A 20,412-nucleotide genomic window follows, 5' to 3' on the forward strand; every position below is an offset into this window, starting at 1 on the left:
ATTGTTTGATGTATGGGGCATTGATTTCATGGGCCCATTTGTGAGTTCATATGGGATGAAGTATATTCTGGTCGCGGTTGATTATGTATCGAAGTGGGTGGAAGCAGTAGCACTCCCCAACAACGAAGGTAAAAGTGTCACCGCATTCTTGAAAAAGAATATCTTCTCCAGATTTGGTACACCGAGGGCTATTATTAGCGATGGAGGCTCTCACTTTTGTAATAAGTTGTTCAAAACACTACTTGAGAAATATGGTGTCCGTCACAATGTAGCCACTCCTTATCATCCACAGACTAGCGGTCAAGTTGAGGTGTCCAACAGAGAAATAAAGCAGATATTGGCGAAGACTGTGAACGCCAATCGAACGGATTGGTCTAGGAAGCTTGATGATGCTCTATGGGCATATCGCACTGCATACAAGACCCCATAGGTATGTCGGCTTACCAACTTGTATATGGGAAGTCTTGTCATTTACCAGTAGAGCTAGAGCACAAGGCTATGTGGGCAATGAAGAAGTTAAATTTGGATTGGGGCACTTCATCTAATCAAAGGATGAATGACTTGAACGTGCTTGATAAATTTCGCCTAAAAGCTGATGAAAGTTCAGCCTTATACAAAGAGAAGATGAAGAGGTATCATGATCAAAGAATTGAAAAGCGAGGATTTGTGGTTGGTGATCGTGTGCTGCTATTCAACTCTAGGTTGCGCTTGTTTCCAGGCAAACTCAATACCAAGTGGATTGGGCAATTTTTGCTCACAAAAGTGCTCTCCCATGGAGCGGTTGAGCTTGAAAATAAGGATGGAACAATGTTTGTGGTGAATGGGCAAAGGATCAAGATTTATCTGGGAAATGCTGAAACTGTGCAAGAAGTGATCGAGGCCTGCAATCTTGATGAAGTCGGAGTAATCAAGATACCTGCGTCGTGCCGCGACGTTAAATCAAGCGCTGCTTGTGAGGCAACCCAACATGTACAATCTAGCCAACAATAGGGTTCTGTTTTCCATTACGTAGTTTAGCTTTCTTTGATTACTTGCGTCTCTGTATCAATGTAGGTAGGGGTTTCAGTATTTTAGTTCTTAGTGTTGGCTAGAAGTAAAATAGGGTCCGTGTCTAAAAAGTGTCTAGAAAATGTAAAAAAATAGCCTATTGGTTGCTACATGTGCAGGTACACTATGCAAGAAATCTGCAAAAAATGGTCTGGCGCAAAGGTTTACGAACCCCATCGACGGTCCGTCGATTAATCCACGGACCGTGAATGGTGTCCGTAGATCCCAGGTAAGTCCTTGAAATTGTCCTAGTATAATTGTGATCTACGGTCCCGATCTACGGACCGTAGATAGGCTCACGGACCGTAGACGGGGTCTCGTGAGTCCAAACCCTACAGTTGACTGACCCGACCCGGACCCCCATTACTTAAAACCCCCATTGTTTCAAATCATTTCCCTTCCCTCCATTACTCCCAAAACCGTTTCACCCACTCTTTAAACTCCCCAAATCACTCCATGACCACCACATAATATCCTCCCTTCCATATATTCCCAAAACTACTTCCATACCATAGTCAACCCACTCCATAATCTGACAAAAAGGGTCCGGTGTTTGGTCAGTGACGAAAAGGTGACTCCTTGGTCTTGCTAAATCATAGTATCACACGCAATCATCCCACTCCTTGTTGCTTGTAAGGTAATAGACTTTCTCATCACTTTGAATTTCGATTCATAGGTTGAATTTAGAGGGTCGGGAGTGGGTCTTGACCTTGGGTAATTGTTAGATGAAATTGCATGATAAACTTGAATAGTACAATGCCCTTGGAACGAAAGATAGTGATTGTATAGCATTAATTGTAATGTGTGTTTATGTGATCGTAAATACTATATGCTAGTTTCGACTTAGGGTTCCACATCTAGTCTAAATTGTTGGGTATAATTATCGGTCGGAATCTTAAGAATGACGAACTAGCATATTTTGAGTGTGTATATGCATGATTAGGTTGTGTTAATGTTGAAACCAAAAGCCAAAAATGTATGATACCTGGCATTGATGGCTTCCACGATACCCCGTCTACGGACCGTAGATGGGGTTCATCATTAGAGGCACCTGCAAATTTTCACCAAGTGTAAAACCACGGAGGTGGACCACGGTTCGTAGACCCATCTATGGACCGTTCTGCACTTCCGTGGTTTTCATCTGCGACCTACATTTCCGACCCCCTAATCCACGGAAGATATCCACGGACCGTAGATCAGTCTACGGACCGTAGGTCTCATCCGTGGATGACTTCTGTAGCATCTGTCATATTTTTTTTATGGACTTAGTTTAGGGTCGTTACCAACTCTAAATAAGTTCTTGTGCTGCATATGGTTAGTTTTGGCACTAATGACGTTCCTGCAGGTACGATGGCACCCAAGAAGATGGTCACCTACTCGAAACGGGGCAAGTCCAAAACGGTTGCCCCTAGCTTCCGGTTGATTCATGAGGACACCGAGAATGACTCTGACCCCGCATATGTGCCTATCAACCCTAGGGCCTCTCGCGCAGCACCTAGGAGCACCCCCGGAAGGTGATCCCCGACGTAGTCACTGTCTCCCAGTCTGATGAGGAGCACACACTGATTAGGTCACCAACTGGGGCTGCTTCCAGTTCGGAGGGACCTATGTCCGAATCCGAGTCTACCCATGCCTCAAGCTCCCAGTCTACCCACTCTTCACAATCAGAGTCTGTCCATGCTACAGGGTCCAACGCCAAATCGTCCACAGGGTCTGGAGAGAATGACCAAGCAACCTCGTCTGATGAGGCAACTAGTTCAGAGGCCATTCCTGCACCAAGGAATGGTGAACCCGTTCTGGTAGCAGGGGAGCTGAATAGGTGGTGTGTCGAGGGTCAATGGCAAATCTATTGGGATGCAAAGATGGTGAATGACAAACAAAAAATGGCCCGATTAATTCAAGAGGAGTGTAGAGTCCTCACGGGGAGCTTGTATACTATGCCAGATATTCACCGGCTGTTCAAACTTCACAAGTGTGACTGGATGTCTCGAGACCCAGGGACGTATAGCGAGGAGATTGTCCGGGAGTTCTATGCTTCCACTCTCCGCGGGTCCATTTCCAAGCGGTCAAAGCCACTAGCTCAGGGCCCGCTCACTTCCACCTTGGTTCGAGGGTGTCCGGTGGACATATCACCCGCCACCATTAGCCGTTTTCTCTATGGTCCTACCACGGGCCACTCTTGGTCTCCTAACACGTCAGAATTTGATTACCGCTGGGACATCGTGCGGAGTGGCACTTTCCACAGGAATGCTGAGCAGCGAGAGTCTGTGATACTATGGCTGGCCAGGTACATTGCTGCAGATGGCGAGCGAGCAGAATGGGTCGCTGCTCTATGGTTGGGCATCCGGAAGGCCACATTGAACTTCGTAGCAAAATTCTTCTAGCTGTTGGTACGCAACAGAGTGTCGCCCACAAAAGCTGACAATCATGTCACTTGGGACAGAGCGGTGATGGTTGCTGTATTGGTGGCGGGAGTAGAGATCGACTTTGGCCGAATGCTGCTGGCAGAGATCCACGAGAGAGCTTTCAGGACCTCCACTACTTACCCTTTCCCCTGTCTGATATTTCACTTGTGTAGGGACTCTGGAGTGTCGATCAGGCATTGTAACAGGCTAGTCCACCCAACAGGGGCATTGGACATCGGCCTTATTCGGGATGACGCAAATGTGGCAGCACCTCGCAGAGAGCCCCAGATTAAGGTACCCCCCGGGCTCCGATCTTGCATACACTGTGGGGCAGGCACAGGGCGGTGACCCCATTATCCTAGACCACACCGACACTGTCCCAGGCTCCTCTTCTTAGGCAACTAGTGTTGCTCCTAGTTATTCCCGGTCCACACCACAGTTAGGAGCGACGGTTGTCCCGATGGCCAGAGTACAAAAGTTCGAGGCGCAGATGGCCACACTGCTGCATCACATCTAGTCTAGGATGCAAAAGTCGATTGCCGAGCCTGAGGCTAGATTGGAGCGCAGGATGGAGGGGATGATGGATCGTAAGGTCCTGTCGGTTAACAAGCGGCTTCACGCATTTGAGTTGTGAGTCCTCGAGCGATCAGTCCCGGATACAGACTTATCTACTTTGTAAGCTGACATAGCCAGCCTCCGGACTGATATTGATGTCATTCTTGCTGCACCTTCAGTGGAGACTCAGGCTGCCCCTACTGCGCTGGCTGATGATACAGTGCTAGATGCTCTATTCAGTGGCATCGCCGAGGAGTGTCCTGCACCGACACATGCCAAGGGCAAGCGGCACCGCTCTCATCGCACGGAGGAAGAGAAAGCTTATAAAAGACAGCATTGGCAGGAGAAAGAGGCTAGGAGGGCTTCGATCGCAGACGAAAAGTTGCGCCAGCAGAGGGTGCGTGAAAGAGCTGCAGGGGCATCGAGCTCTACCCCAGTTGCAGAGGATCAGCCCATTTTGAGAGGCGTTGCAAGCACCACTGATGGTACGGAGCGTTTGATAGAGAGCACTACTGAGGGTGCTAGGATTAGTGAGGTGGGCACTACTGATGGTGCCCCCACTGATGTTCCAGAGGGCTCCGGGAAACCGGATCCCCCTGCTTGTTGATGATTCACCGACGCTTTGCGCCACAAGTTTGGTTCACTCAAATCCATTCACTTTTACTGTCTATGTATGCATTGTGGACAATTGCATCTATTTTTGTTGAGGGTGGGGTAAATGCATCGTGAGTGATAGGGTGAAGCCTGAGTTACCCAACTCATGAATCCTCTCTTGGGGTTTTCTTGGCTGTGTTCTTTTACCCCAAGAGACTGTTTAATTTTTGTTGAACAGGCATGTCTTAGGATTGTGTGTGTAGAAGCATGATACAGAACGAAGCATGATGGATTAGGAAAAATGATACCCGTCAGATTCTGGGTTGTATGCTAGAAGTAGGCTACGAGTTGTTGATTGTGTTGGCTCTGAGTATGACATAGTAACAATCGACCTGATTGCATGATTAAACCTGAAACTTGAACTGAGTAATCTGATAATCTGATAATGAAACTTGTGCCAAGAGTGGGTGAGAATCATTGACTGTTCAAACAGTTTTGTGCAAAACTAGAACTTGCCCGGTTAGTCCTGCTAAGACAATTCATAGGCCGTTGTTCTGAAAAATCCATAAATTGCCTAGAAGGAATCAACCAAATGAAATAATTGTTCCCTTTGATCCCACTTTGAGCCTAAAAATAAACCATTTCTTTCTAAAACCCCGAACTCACTTTCCCATAATCTACTATGTTGGCCCCGGTCCCTCCTTGGACATGTGCACTTTGACTTAGGCCAAAAGCCTAAGTTGAGGGTGGCTAATGTAAAAAGTAACTTCAATCTTGGCCCTGACCTGACATCAGGTATTGTGCACCTCAACTAACGGAAAATCCATAAGTTGAGGGTGGCTATGAAAGCGGAAACTGAAAGAAAAATGGGGATAAAAAAAATAAAATAAAATAAAAAATGGGGGAAACGTAAGGAAAGGATGTGAATTATTCAAAGATAAAGGAGTAATAAAATAAAAAGAAATTGAGCTACAAAGTTTAAAGTCACTTCCGTGGTTGAAGAAAATCAAGGGAAAGCGGTAAAGCAATAATATGACAAAAATGGGGCAAAAAGAGGTTAAAAGCCTAGTGTAATGACAAGGAGGGCAGAAAGTCACTAAACAGTACCCAAATGTACCACACTTGATCCTGAGCCTACGTTACAAGCCAATAAAGTCCTATAGTGATCTTGGAGTCTAGTTTGAAGAGTCTGAGCAGTGAAAATAAGGGCAAGCTTATGGCAGTAAGCACTAACTGTATTTGAAATTACTTCTGAGCGTGAGTGTTGAATAAATCCTTGTACCATGAATGAAATCAAATTTTTGCTAAAAGAGGATTATGTTGTGTGTCAGTTGGTTGGTCTGTGTCATGATGTGATCCACATGAGTTGCCTTGTCGAGTCTAAGAGAACGAATGTGCACCCGAACAATGAAGAGGTAGATAGCCATGTGATTGCTTGAGTTAGAAATGCTTGCTTCTATACAAGTGTCGTTTAGAGTTCTAGTGCGTCGCTTGAGGACAAACAACGAATTTAAGTTGAGGGTGTTGATATACCGTGAGTTTACGGTATTTCTAATACATTTTACTTACAAGTTGTGTGTGTCTAGGGCCTATTTATATTGGTTTTTTATGTGTTTTATCATGTTTTGCAGAAAAGGTGTTCAGGCGCGAAAGTTTAGAGACAGCTGAAGGAAATGCAGAAAAAGGCATCCACGGAGGTCATCTACGGACCGTAGATCCATTCACGGACCATAGATGGGGTTCGTCATTAGAGGCACCTCCGAATTTTCACCAAGTGTAAAACCACGGAGGTGGACCACGGTTCGTAGATCCATCTACAGACTTTTCTGCACTTCCGTGGTTTTCATCTGCGACCTACATTTCCGACCCCCTGTTCCACGGAAGATATCCACGGACCGTAGATCAGTCTACGGACCATAGGTTTCCTCCGTGGATGACTTCTGTAGAATCTGTCATATTTTTTTTTGTGGACTTAGTTTAGGGTCGTTACCAACTCTAAATAAGTTCTTGTGATGCATATGGTTAGTTTTGGCACTAATGACGTTCCTGCAGGTACGATGACACCCAAGAGGATGGTCACCTACTCGAAACGGGGCAAGTCCAAATCGGTTGCTTATCTCAAAGTTGTGGTGAGTCCTCAAGTTTGAGGATGGATTATCCATTTCTTAGTTTCTATTATACTTCTTATGTTGTGACTTTTATTGATGTAAAGGGCTAAGTCCCAAACTTTGTATTCCTATGTTTTAGATGGTGTATGAGACAAAGTCTAGTTTCCTATGATTTTCCTTTATGAAAAAAATGAAGTTTGACTTCTATTATAAATGTTTTTAAATATTCCGCATTATTTTCTATGTCTTATGTAATGATAATGCTAGAGTCTTGTATGAGAGCCCTTCAGGGTCAAGTACGCCATGATACGTCTAGGGGGTACTCCCGGGTCGTGATAGTATTTTGCTTTGTCTGCTATATCTCACGTATGGGAAGTGTCTTTGCTTTTCCGAACATCGTGTTAATGAAGACTGTCACGACCCAAACCGTCGTGATTTCCACCACACTAACCCGCCGGTGGGAGAACCACTACTACAACCCAACTACACAACTTAATGAAAAACTAGGCATTTAAATATACGGAAGCAGATTTAAATGAATAATGAAATAAATAGTTCCCATAAACTCTGGGAGTTCAACAAAATAACTAACCAACTATTATGGAAATTAACCCCTATAACTGAAAGTCATTGTACCAAAACATCTCAATTCAACAAGTCTAAAGAAATGGGTACAACCCAAAACTAAACACAAGAAACATCTAAACAATAGTTTGAGTCCTAAGGGAATGGAGTAAACAAAAATGAAGGGCTGTGTGGCAACCTGAATGAACTGGCTCACCCTTGAAATTCGGTCTCGATTATTGATATCCTAGATGAGGTCTATTAATAGCCACCTGAATATGTTTTGTACTAAAAAAAGAAGGAGCAAGTGCAGTATAAGTACACAACCACAGTGTACTGAAGGATCACGCAGCTATTCTAATAAGTGAAACATATATAGGAAGTCACAACATAGTAAACATGATATGCACAAAATATATACACGGTTATCATTTCAAGAGCAATGTACAAAACCATATTCTCAATAACAAGTAAACACGACAATTCAATGGTCCTCTCTTGGAAACGTTACCCAAACTGTTAGTGTACCGGAACGTGGCATCTGATCCCAATTAGTGTGCAAGAACGTGACACCCGATCAAATATATGTGTCGAAACGTGACACTTGCTCCAATAAATGTGTCGGAACGTGAAAACTGATCCTATCAATACAACCACAATCGCATTCAAACTCGTAATGTACATACTTATAATCATACAATCAAGTGTTGAATCATGGCATACATTTGTTTGTTATTTATTAGTTCATTAGGTTTGATCAGCAATGCCTCATCCACATACATACATACATTATAATTAGCAATTACCAACATACATCACCCAAAACATGAAATCAAATCATCACGTATCTCGAAAGAAAGCTTGAACCCCCTAAGACATTTGAATCTTCCCTTTACTAATTCTTTCCACTTGGTCGTGGTCTATAAACAATAATCTAATACAGGGATCAATTAATTAAAGATTAATAACTTAGATTATAACAAACCCAATAACCCAAAACCAAACCCCTTAAGTGCGGCTAGGGATTTTTCCCACCATCAAATTCAATCCAAAACCCTCTCCCAATAATAATTAATCAAGAATTTAAGTTCTACGGATCGAAAAACAGATTATGGGCTGAAAATCCTTACCTTTAGAACCAAAAGTTATTGAAAACCATCAAGAACTCGTCCTGGGTTGTCTCCTTACTCTTAAGAATATATTTGTAGAAAAAACATGTTTTTGGGGTTTAATCCTGACTTAATTCGCGACTGGCCCACCGTAGCAGTAACCAACCCGCCACATCGGCCCCGTTCTGGTGGGGTAAACCCCACCTTGGAAGTTTGAACAGAGATAGAGGGTCAAAATTATAGTTTCAAACCCTATTTCACAACACACCTGCAACCCTTGATGTTCAAAAACTACTCGATATTGCTAAGATCAGTTTCAGGAGTTCAACTCGCCCGAATTCGATTGCGTAAAGTCGTACGGGGTCCTTAATGTCGTAGTTATCCACTCATGTGATTTAATTTACCAATAGATCCTAGTTCAATACCAGATTTCCCTAGAGCTCGCATGACTCAAATTTCGTTCAAATCTGGACTAGGCAAGGAATTTCCAAGTTATTACGAACGATTATTTTGGCCCCAATTCTTTCCCCGTTGGCTTTTCTATAACGACGGGAACATGTCATTACAATAGATACCAATTTACCCATTAGTCATCCCCGAGTGACAAACTAGAATAAATGGGCTAATGTAGGATGTAGAGTATTGCCTGGATCATTGAAAAATTTGGGATACTTGTCTCGCATGTCCTTCTCGGTTTCCCTAGTAGCTTCCTCAATTGGATGATTATTCCATTGAACTTTCACAGACATAATTTCCTTGGTCCGCAGCTTCTGGGCATCATGATCAATAATTGCAATTATTTCCTCCTCCTACTGAAGGTCCTTGTTTAACAAAATTGATGCCCATTGTGTAATGTAATCTCCGTCCCAAAGATGTTTTTTCAACATGGACACATGAAACACTAGATGAACTCCAGATAAGCTAGGGGATAAGGCCAATCTATAAGGCACTGGCCCTACACAGTCAAGAATGTAAAATGGACCAATGTATCTAGGACTAAGCTTGCCCTTCATACGAAATCTCATCACCCCTTTCATGGGTGACACTTTAAGAAGAACTTTCTCACTAGTCTGAAATTCCATGTTTCTTACAATATAGTATTCATACTTTTTCTGTCTACTCTAGGCTGCTAAAGCTTAGCTTTGATGATTCTTATAATATATTAAGCATCCTTCAGCAACTCTACCCCCAAGGGTTTCACATCTTCTGCCTCAAACCATTGTATAGGTGATCTACATCACCTACCATACAGTGCCTCCAATGGTACCATGTCAATGCTCGAGTGGTAACTATTTTTATAGGAGAACTCACACAACGGTAGGAACCTATCCCAATGTCCTTTAAAATCAATCACACATGCCCTCAACATGTCCTCTAGAACTTGAATAGTTCTCTCTTAATGCCCATACGTTTGTGGATGGAAAATTGTACTAAAAGTGAGTTGAGTGCCTAACTAATCATTCAATTTCCTCCAAAACTTGGATGTGAACTACGTACCAAGGTCTGAGATGATAGAAAGTGTCACTCCATCCAGCCTCAATATCCTTTTCACATATAACATAGCCAACTGTTGTGCATTATAGTCTTTTCTTACTAGAAAAAAATGGGCTGGCATAGTCAATCTATCAACCACTACCCAAATAAAATCAAATTTTCCCAAAGTCTTGGAAAGGCCATCCACAAAATCCATAGCTATCCTTTCCCACTTTCATTTCGGAATTGGCATTCTCTGAAGCAAACATGCAGGCCTTTGATGTTCGTACATAACTTGGTGATAGTTTTTGCAATTAGGCACAAAATCAACTATGTCTTTCTTCGTGTCTGGCCAACAATATAGTCGTTTCAAATCTTGGTAAATCTTGGTCACACCCGGATGAATGGAATACCGCAACCATGAGCCTCTATCAATCATTTTTGAATCACGTCACCTACTGGAGGAATACAAATCCTTCCTTTCAATCTGAGCGCATCCACCGCATCTAAAGTCGCATCGTGTGCCTTGCCAAACAATGTCTTCTTTCTATGCTCATTCAAATTCTTATCCTCAAACTATTTGGCCTTGATCTCCTCAATTAATGTGGCCCTTAACTCAATGTTGATGTACAATACTGACCTTATGAAACCTCTCATAACAAACAAAGATGAACTCATAGGCGTCCGCACTCTCAGAACCATGGAATACATGCAACTTCAATTTCAGAAACATAGTCAACAACTCATGCTCGTTAACAGTCATTACGGGACCCAACAAAGGATAGAAGAAAGCATCAGTCCCTAGTGATCCATCTACCATTTGAATAGTAACAACAGTAAGGGGGAAGTTTATCGGTGGTTCAGCAGCTTGCACTGCAGGAAAGACTCTAGGGCCAACCAACCCCTTATAAAAGACATGATTTGTTGAGCTAATACTTGGTCTAAGGGAGGAATTCTTGTAGTCTTAATCTGTACTTCCTTCTCTTGTCCAAAAACATCCTCATTTTTTATTTTCACGTTCTCCTGTACCCCCTCTTGGGGCACATGAGGCAACGGGGACTCCATTCCTAGCGGGTGTTATCCTTCCTTGAACTCTAACCCTTCCTCTACCTCTACCTATACCTCAATCGCGGCCTCTTGTTGGGGATTCCTTAGTTGGCTCATTCAGAGGAGCTACGAGCCTAATGCATTTAAAACGAGTGTTAACCATCTGCAGACAGAAGAAGGAAGAAGATTAGATACCAATTCGGATCGCCAGATACCAATTGGAATCAATTTTATAGAACAAAAGAAAACAGAGAGATTCCTAAAGTCCTATAGCCTCTTGAAGAAAAGTACAGACATCTCCATACCATTCCACAAGGCTCTACTAGACTCATTTTGGATCAATGAGATGAACAAATCTTGGGCTCAGATTAAAACTTTGTCACGACCCAGACCGTCGTAATTGGTACCCACACTAACCCTCTGGTAGGAGAACCACTAATACAACCCAACTACACAACTTAATGAAAAAGTAGGCATTTAAAGATACGGAAGCAGGTTTAAATGACTAATAAAATAAGTTCTCATAAACTCTAGGATTTTAAAAAAGCAACTAACCAACTATTGCAAAAATTATCCCCTAGAACTGAAATTCATTGTAACAGAACATCTAAATTCAATAAGTCTAATGAAATGGGTATAACTCAAAACTAAACATAAGAAACATCTAAACAATGTTCTAAGTCCTAAGAGAATTGACTAAATAAAAAAATAAAGGACTCCGTGGCAGCCAATCCGGTCTCGATCAATGATGTCCTAGTTGAGGTCTATCAATAGCCACTTGAAGATGCCCTGTTCTCAACAAAGAAAAAGCAACTATAGTATCAGTACACAACCATAGTGTACTGATAGGATCACACGACCATTTCAGTAAGTGAAACATATATAGGCAGTCACAATATAGTAAAGATGACATGCACAGAATATATACACAGTTATCATCTCAAGAGCAATGTACAAATCACATTCTCAATCACAAGTGAATATAACAATTAAATGATCCTCTCATGGAACCTATGCCCAAATTGTTAGTGTACCGGAATATGGCACCCAATCCCAATTAGTGTGCTGGAACGTGACACCTGATCCAATATATGTGTCAAGACGTGACACCCGCTGTAATAAATGTGTTGAAATGTGACACCTGATCCAATTAACAGAACCACAATCATATTCACAGTCATAATGTACATACTCATAATCATACTGAAATGACCCAAAAAGTTCTTTAAAATGTGCTTCGGAAGTTACCGGAAACTTGTTTAGCTATATAAAAAAAATATGTTTCGTTTTTCGAAAATCCGACTTCATATTCTTGTTTAGGAGGTCAAATTGAGTGGGAGATGGGTCTAACCCAAATTTTAGAGCAACCATATCAAAATCCGAAATTTCCACGTGAAGCCTTTTTCGAGGGTCTACTTTGGACGGTCATATCTCCTAGCACACAAATAATTGGGTGGCCCATAACATATCCATGGAAAGCCCTTTGAGTTATCTACCCAACGCACTTCGTTTCACCTCATTCAGAGTTCGAACGAAGAAGTTATGCCCATTTTTGTAAAATCTGTCCGGCAGGAAATGCAATTTCCAGTGAGTGTTTTTACTGTTCACCCGCCTCATTTTTTTTCTAAGTGTTGGACCATATTTTTCCAAAGGGCATATGTTATTTCCTATATACCATTAGTTCAATTCCCATCTCTAAAACATTTCCCAAAACACCTCTCCCATACTTAGACACATTTTCTCTCAAGTTCTCTCAAGAACCCTAATCCAAAACCTTCCTCAAGATTGAAGAGACTCTTGCTCCAAGTTCCAAGCTTCCATTGAAGACACTCTCAAGACCTTCATAAGAACTCAAGGTATGTGGTGTTGAACTCATGGGTCCTTCCACCCATAGTGCCTAGACTCTATTCTACTCACTAATTCATGGTTTAAGTTAAGATTCATAAATTAGTCTTGTTCTTTGTAATAATTTCCTGCACATTGAATTTTAAACATGAAAAGTGATTGTTTTGAGCATGTTGTGACTCTAGAACTTGAATCTAAATTTGGAATGGATGTGGAGATTTTCATGTGGTATTGTGGGTGTTAAAAGGTGTTGTTGTAGGTTGTTCACTGGTTTGGCTGCATAATTACTACCCTATTTTCCATGCTCTTTGATTCCATTACATGCCTTCAAGGTGTTTGACAAAATGTCCAACTATGGAGAATTGATGAATCGATGCTTTAAAGCTTGAGTTATGAGATGTATGGCAATCCAGAGATGTGTTGATGACAAACTAAGCTTGTGTATATGTTCATTCCATACGTGAGATTGCATTAGAGCCTAATGGGAATTTCCTATATAAAGTGTTGCATGACCATGCCCGGTCCGGGGGAAAAGAACCGGACAACCATGTGAGAGGTTTATATCTCACCACCTAGGATGCTTGGGGTGTGACCAACATCAACCATGTGAGAGGTTTATATCTCACCACCTAGGATGCTTGGGGTGTGACCAACATCAACCATGTGAGAGGTTTATATCTCACCACCTAGGATGCTTGGGGTGTGACCAACATCAACCATGTGAGGGGTTTATACCTTGCCACCAGGGTGTCCGGGTGTGAACGGCATCCCCCATCCTAAGTTGGGGTTATAGATTGGTTGGATCATGCATACACATATGATATCTACTATTAGTATAGATTTACTTAAACATGTTTTGACTTCACTTTGATCATGCATCCTCATATTGTTATTCATAATGCCTATGAAACTATTTCTTGTATTTCGATTGTGTCCTTGTCTATTGTTGTGTTGCACCCCGCATACTTAGTACATTCCAAGTACTAACGCATATTTTGCCTACATGATGTCACCATGTAGGGACCGGAGCTACTCTTGATCCTTCTCTCCATTCACGTGGCTAGTACGGTGCTTATCCGAGTTTGTTGGTGAGTCCTCAATGATTCGAGGGCTATGTTATGTTTCCTACTCCTATGTTTTGAGACTTTAGCTTGCAATTGTATTTTGACTATGAGGGGAGCCGGTAGTATGTCATGGCCCCCGTCCTATCTATGTATGTAGAGGTGTGCGTTGGACAAGTATTTTGTAAATGAGCTTGACTCTTGTTCTATGATGTCATTTTGAAATGGTTTGCCCTTAGTCCCTATTTCCCGTTAATTAATGTTGATTGTACTTCCGCGACCGATGAAGTGTGATGACAAGTTTGAGAGGCTTGTTTGGGGTTCCTTCGGGTTCCTCATTCGCCATGTCACGTCTAGGCCCTAGGCTTGGGTCGTGACAAGCTTGGTATCAGAGCACTAGGTTGTTAAATCCTCGGAGTCCAACACACCGCGTTGAGTAGAGTCCTAATCATGGTTGTGAAGCGCGCCACGACTATGAATGGGAGGCTACAAAACGTTTTAGGAAAGGTTTCCCTTCTTCATGTTCTATGTCGTGCTTAGAGTGCGATAAGGTGATTCCTCCCTAACGCTTGTTCTTTGGATTGCTAGATCATCATGCCAAACATGAGGGGAAGACGGGCCCGATCACCGGAAGAGCCACCCACCAATGGTGAGCTCCGTGATGCACTCACCATGCTTGCACAAGTGGTAGCTAACCAAGTGCAACAAGGAGCCCAAGCTCCTCGAACTACCACCCCGGGGGAAAGGGTGAGAGATTTCATGAGGATGAACCCTCCGGTCTTCCATGGTTCAAAGGTGGATGAGGACCCGCAAGAGTTCATCGATGAGGTATGCAAAATCTTGACCATTATGGATGTTGGTGCTTGTGAGAAGGCGGAATTGGCGGCCTACCAACTCAAGGGGGTTGCTCAAATTTGGTTTGATCAATGGAAGGGTGAGAAAGGTAATGGCTATGTGGTGTTGTGGGAGGAGTTTAAACTTGCTTTCCTTAATAGGTTCTTCCCTCTTGAGCTTAGGGAGGCAAAGTTGGTGGAGTTCATGAACTTGAAGCAAGGAGCTATGAGTGTGAGGGAGTATGCCCTCAAATTTGTCCAACTCTCCAAGTATGCACCTCACTTGGTGGCCGACTCTAGGTCGAGGATGAACAAATTTGTGATGGGTGTATCCGACTTGGTTAGTGAGGAGTGTCGGTCCGCTATGCTCATTGGAGATATGGATTTGTCTCGGTTGATGACTTATGCCGAGCAAATGGAGGAGGAGAAATTGAGGAAGAGAAGGGGGCACGAGGCCAAGAGGGCCCGATTGGAGAATAGGTTCCCTAAGGGTGCTAGATTTCATCAAGGCCGAGGAAACCCTCATGTCAACCGGGGATTTGCTATCAATGTTCCTAGGCCTCAAGGGGGAGGTGAAGTGGGTTCTATGGATGTATGCCCTAAGTGTGGGAGGAAGCATGGTGGTCCTTGCATGAAGGGTTCGGGTGCTTGCTTTGAATGTGGAGAAGTGGGTCATAAGAGGTTTGAGTGTCCCAAGATCCGCAACAAGGTCCAAAGTGCTAACACTACTCCTTTCGGTAGAGGTGCTTCTCAAAGTGGTGCCCCAAGGAACAATTGATTTTATGCTTTGCATGGTAGACAATGTGTTAATGAGACTCCGGATGTGGTGACCGGTATGTTGCAAATCTTTGATCTTGATGTTTATACTTTGATTGATTCGGGTGCCACCCTTTCCTTTGTTACCCCCTTAGTTGCTAGAAAATTTCATGTCGAGTCGAAATTGTTGCATGAGTCATATGAGTATCTACTCCCATTGGTGTCTCTATTGTTGCTAGAAAAGTGTATAGAAATTGTCCGGTTTGCATATTGAATAAGTTGTTGCCTTTTAATCTTGTTGAGTTGAACATGGTGGATTTTAATGTTGTTCTTGTGATGGATTGGTTGCATGCATATTATGCTTCAATTGATTGTAGGACTCGTAAAGTCAAGTTCCAATTTCCTAATGAACCCGTCCTTGAGTGGGAGAGCCGGGATGTTGTGGTGAAGGGGAAATTCATTTCTTGCATTAAAGCCCATAGGTTGATTTCCAAAGGGTGCTTGTACCATATTGTGAGAGTCAATGATGTGGAGTCTAAAGTCCCTCCTATTGAGTCTATTTCGATTGTTAATGAGTTTCTAGATGTCTTCCCAGAAGACCTTCCTGGTGTCCCTCCCGAAAGGGAGATAGATCTTGGTATAGACCTCTTTCCCGATACTCAACCTATTTTTATTCCCCCTTACCGTATGGCCCCGGCGGAGTTGAAAGAGCAATTAAAAGATTTGTTAGAGAAGGAGTTTATTAGACCTAGTCATTCTCCCTGGGGTGCTCCGGTTTTGTTTGTGAAGAAAAAGTATGGGTCTCTTAGAATGTGTATTGATTATCGACAACTTAATAGGGTCACCGTCAAGAATAGGTATCCTCTTCCAAGGATTGACAATTTATTTGACTAATTGCATGGGGCTAGTCACTTCTCTAAGATTGATCTTCGGTCAGGGTATCATCAAGTGAAGGTGAGGGAGTGTGATTTTCTCAAGACGGCCTTTCGTACTAGGTATGGGCACTATGATTTTGTGTTGATGTCTTTCGGGTTGACTAATGCTCCGGCTCTCTTTATGGATTTGATGAATAGGGTTTTCAAACCCTACCTTGATTCTTTTGTGGTGGTGTTTATAGATGACATCTTGATCTATTCTCTGGGTGAGGCAGAGCACAAGGGTCACTTGAGGGTTGTACTCCAAAGATTGAGGAAAGAGAAGTTGTACACTAAATATGAAAAGTGTGAGTTTTGGTTGAAGGAAGTTACTTTCCTAGGCCATGTGGTGTCGGGGGATGGTATTAAGGTGGATCCTAAGAAGACCGATGTTATTAGGAATTGGCCTAGACCTTTGACCCCGTCGGATATAAGGAGTTTCTTGGGTTTAGCGGGTTATTATACGAGATTTGTGGAAGGGTTTTCTTCTCTTTCTTCTCCTATGACCAAGTTGACTCAAAAGAAGGCTAAATATGTGTGGTCGGATGAGTGTGAGGAAAGCTTCCAAACTTTGAAAGAAAGGCTTGTGTCAGCTCCTATTTTTTCACTTCCGGATGGGTTAGAAGGTTTTGTTGTTTATTGTGATGCTTCCCGTATTGGGTTGGGTTGTGTGTTGATGCAAAGTGGTAAGGTTATAACCTATGCCTCTAGGCAACTTAAGGCTCATGAAAAAAATTACCCAACCCATGATCTTGAATTGGCCGCCGTGGTTTTTGCTTTAAAGATTTGGCGTCATTATTTGTATGGGGTGTATGTTGATATCTTCACCGACCATAAGAATCTCCAATATGTGTTCACGCAACAAGATCTTAACTTGAGACAAAGGAGGTGGTTAGAATTCCTTAAGGATTAGGATATGAGTGTTCACTATCATCCGGGGAAAGCTAATGTGGTGGCGGATGCATTAAGGAGAGTGTCCATGGGTAGCTTGGCTCATGTGGAGGAAGGTAGTAAAGAGTTGGCTAAGGAGGTCCATCGGTTGGCCAAATTGGGAGTTAGGTTAGAAGGGGTGGATAGTGGAGGAGTAGTTGTTGTGGATGGTTCAAGGTCTTCCTTAGTTGATGAGGTGAAAGTCAAGCAAGATCTTGATCCTTCTTTGGTTGTATTAAAGGCTTCGGTGAGTAGTGGTAAGGTGGAGGTTTTCTCCCAAGGGGGAGATGGTGCCCTTAGGTACCAAGGTAGATTATGTGTTTCTTGTGTGGATAGTGTGAGGGAAAGAATCCTTGATGAGGCTCATAATTCTTTTTATTCTATTCATCCGGGGTCAACAAAGATGTATAGAGACTTGAGGGATGTGTATTGATGGGGCGGTATGAAGAAGGACATTGCAAAATTTGTTTCGGGTTGCCATAGTTGTCAACAAGTCAAGGCCGAACATCAAAGGCCGGGTGGCCTAACTCAAGACATTGAGATACCTACTTGGAAGTGGGAAGAAATCAACATGGAATTTGCAGTGGGCTTACCCAAGGCTAGAAGAGGCTTTGATTCGGTTTGGGTGGTGGTTGATCGGATGACAAAGTCGGCTCATTTCCTACCGGTTAAAACTACTTACGGGGCTGAAGAGTATGCCAAGTTGTACATTCATGAATTGGTAAGGTTGCATGGGATTCCTTTGTCTATCATCTCGGATCGTGGTGCCCAATTCACTTCTCACTTTTGGAAGTCATTCCAAAGGGGTCTTGGTACAAAGGTAAAGCTTAGCACGGCCTTCCACCCTCAAACGGATGGCCAAGCCGAAAGAACAATTCAAACCTTGGAGGATATGCTTAGAGCTTGTGTATTGGAGTTGAAAGGTAGTTGGGATGATCATCTTCCTTTGATTGAATTTGCATACAACAATAGTTATCATTCTAGTATCGGTATGGCTCCTTTTGAGGCACTTTATGGTAGACGGTGTAGGTCACCGGTTGGGTGGTTTGAAGTTGGAGAGGTGGCCTTGTTGGGTCCGGATCTGGTCATGGATGCTCTTGAGAAGGTAAGGATGATTAGGGAGAGGTTGAAAACAGCCCAAAGTCGTCAAAAGTCTTATGCCGATGTGAGGAGACGGGATCTTGAATTCAAAGTGGGTGATTGGGTTTATTTGAAAGTTTCTCCAATGAAAGGTGTTGTTCGTTTTGGTAAGAAGGGGAAATTAAGTCCTAGGTATGTCGGTCCTTATGAGATAATAAGAAGGGTTGGTAAAGTAGCCTATAAGTTGGGGTTGCCCAAGGAGATGAAATTAGTTCATCCGGTATTCCATGTATCGATGTTGAGGATATGTGTTGGTGATCCTAACGCTATTGTACCTCTTGAGGTTGTGGGTGTTTTAGAAGATAATTTGACATATGAAGAAGTCCCGGTTCAGATCTTAGAAAGACAAGTTAAAAGGTTGAGGAACAAAGAAGTGACGTCCGTTAAGGTGCTTTGGAGAAATCAACAAGTGGAGAGTGCTACTTGGGAGGCCGAAGCGGACATGCAAAGACGTTATCCTTATCTATTCAACTACACTCAAGCCTAAGGTATTAAATCAACTCTTTTGTACTCCAATGAGTCTTACATTTCAGCCCCTGAATCATTAATGTGCATATATGTTTAAATTAATGAGTTATGGATGCTTTACACTAAGTTTTGAAACCTTGAAGTGATGTTTAAATAATTTTTTTGCTTTCATGTTGGGGCTGATATGTTCTTACTAAGTCTTGCCTTGTACGTCTCTTCCACATTCGGGGACGAATGTTCCCAAGGGGGAGATATTGAAATGACCGAAAAAGTTCTTAAAAATGTGCTTCGGAAGTTATCGGAAACTTGTTTCGCTATATAAAAAAAATCTGTTTCGTTTTTCGAAAATCCGACTTCATATTCTGTTTAGGGGGTCAAATTGAATGGGAAATGGGTCTAACCCAAATTTTAGAGCAACCGTATCAAAATCCGAAATTTCCAAGTGAAGCCTTTTTCAAGAGTCTACTTTGGAGGGTCATATCTCCTAGCACAGAAATAATTGGGTGGCCCATAACATATCCATGGAAAGCCCTTTGAGTTATCTACCTAACGCACTTCGTTTCACCTCATTCGTAGTTCGGGCGAAGAAGTTATGCCCATTTTCGTGAAATCTGTCCGGCAGGAAATGCAATTTCCAGTGAGCGTTTTTACTGTTCACCCGCCTCATTTTTTTTCTAAGTGTTGGACCATTTTTTTCCGAAGGGCATATGTTATTTTCTATATACCATTAGTTCAATTCCCATCTCTAAAACATTTCCCAAAACACCTCTCCCATACTTAGACAAATTTTCTCTCAAGAACCCTAATCCAAAACCTTCCTCAAGATTGAAGAGACTCTTGCTCCAAGTTCCAAGCTTCCATTGAAGACACTCTCAAGACCTTCATAAGAACTCAAGGTATGTGGTGTTGAACTAATGGGTCCTTCCACCCATAGTGCCTAGACTCTATTCTACTCACTAATTCATGGCTTAAGTTACGATTCATAAATTAGTCTTGTTCTTTGTAATAATTTCATGCACATTGAATTTTAAACATGAAAAGTGATTGTTTTGAGCATGTTGTGACTCTAGAACTTGAATCTAAATTTGGAATGGATGTGGAGATTTTCATGTGGTATTGTGGGTGTTAAAAGGGTGTTGTTGTAGGTTGTTCACTGGTTTGGCTGCATAATTACTACCCTATTTACCATGCTCTTTGATTCCATTACATGCCTTCAAGGTGTTTGCCAAAATGTCCAACAATGGAGAATTGATGAATCTATGTTTTAAAGCTTAAGTTATGACATGTATGGCAATCTAGAGATGTGTTGATGACAAACTAAGCTTCTGTATATATTCATTCCATACGTCAGATTGCATTAGAGCCTAATGGGAATTTCCTATATAAAGTGTTGTGTGACCAACATCAACCATGTGAGAGGTTTATATCTCACCACCTAGGATGTTTGGGGTGTGACCAACATCAACCATGTGAGGGGTTTATACCTTGCCACCAGGGTGTCCGGGTGTGAAAGTTATCCCCCATCCTAAGTTGGGGTTATAGATTGTTTTGATAATGCATACA

General features: G+C 42.5%; 1 pseudogene; it reads left to right on the top strand.

Annotated features, from left to right (window-relative positions):
* The first annotated feature begins 82 nt into the window (after nt 1–82).
* Nucleotides 83–20,412, top strand: part of LOC125863834 (uncharacterized) — a 140,451-nt pseudogene continuing 120,121 nt past the window's right edge.

Source organism: Solanum stenotomum, chromosome 5, assembly GCF_019186545.1.
Source record: "Solanum stenotomum isolate F172 chromosome 5, ASM1918654v1, whole genome shotgun sequence".
Taxonomy (NCBI): Eukaryota; Viridiplantae; Streptophyta; class Magnoliopsida; order Solanales; family Solanaceae; genus Solanum; species Solanum stenotomum.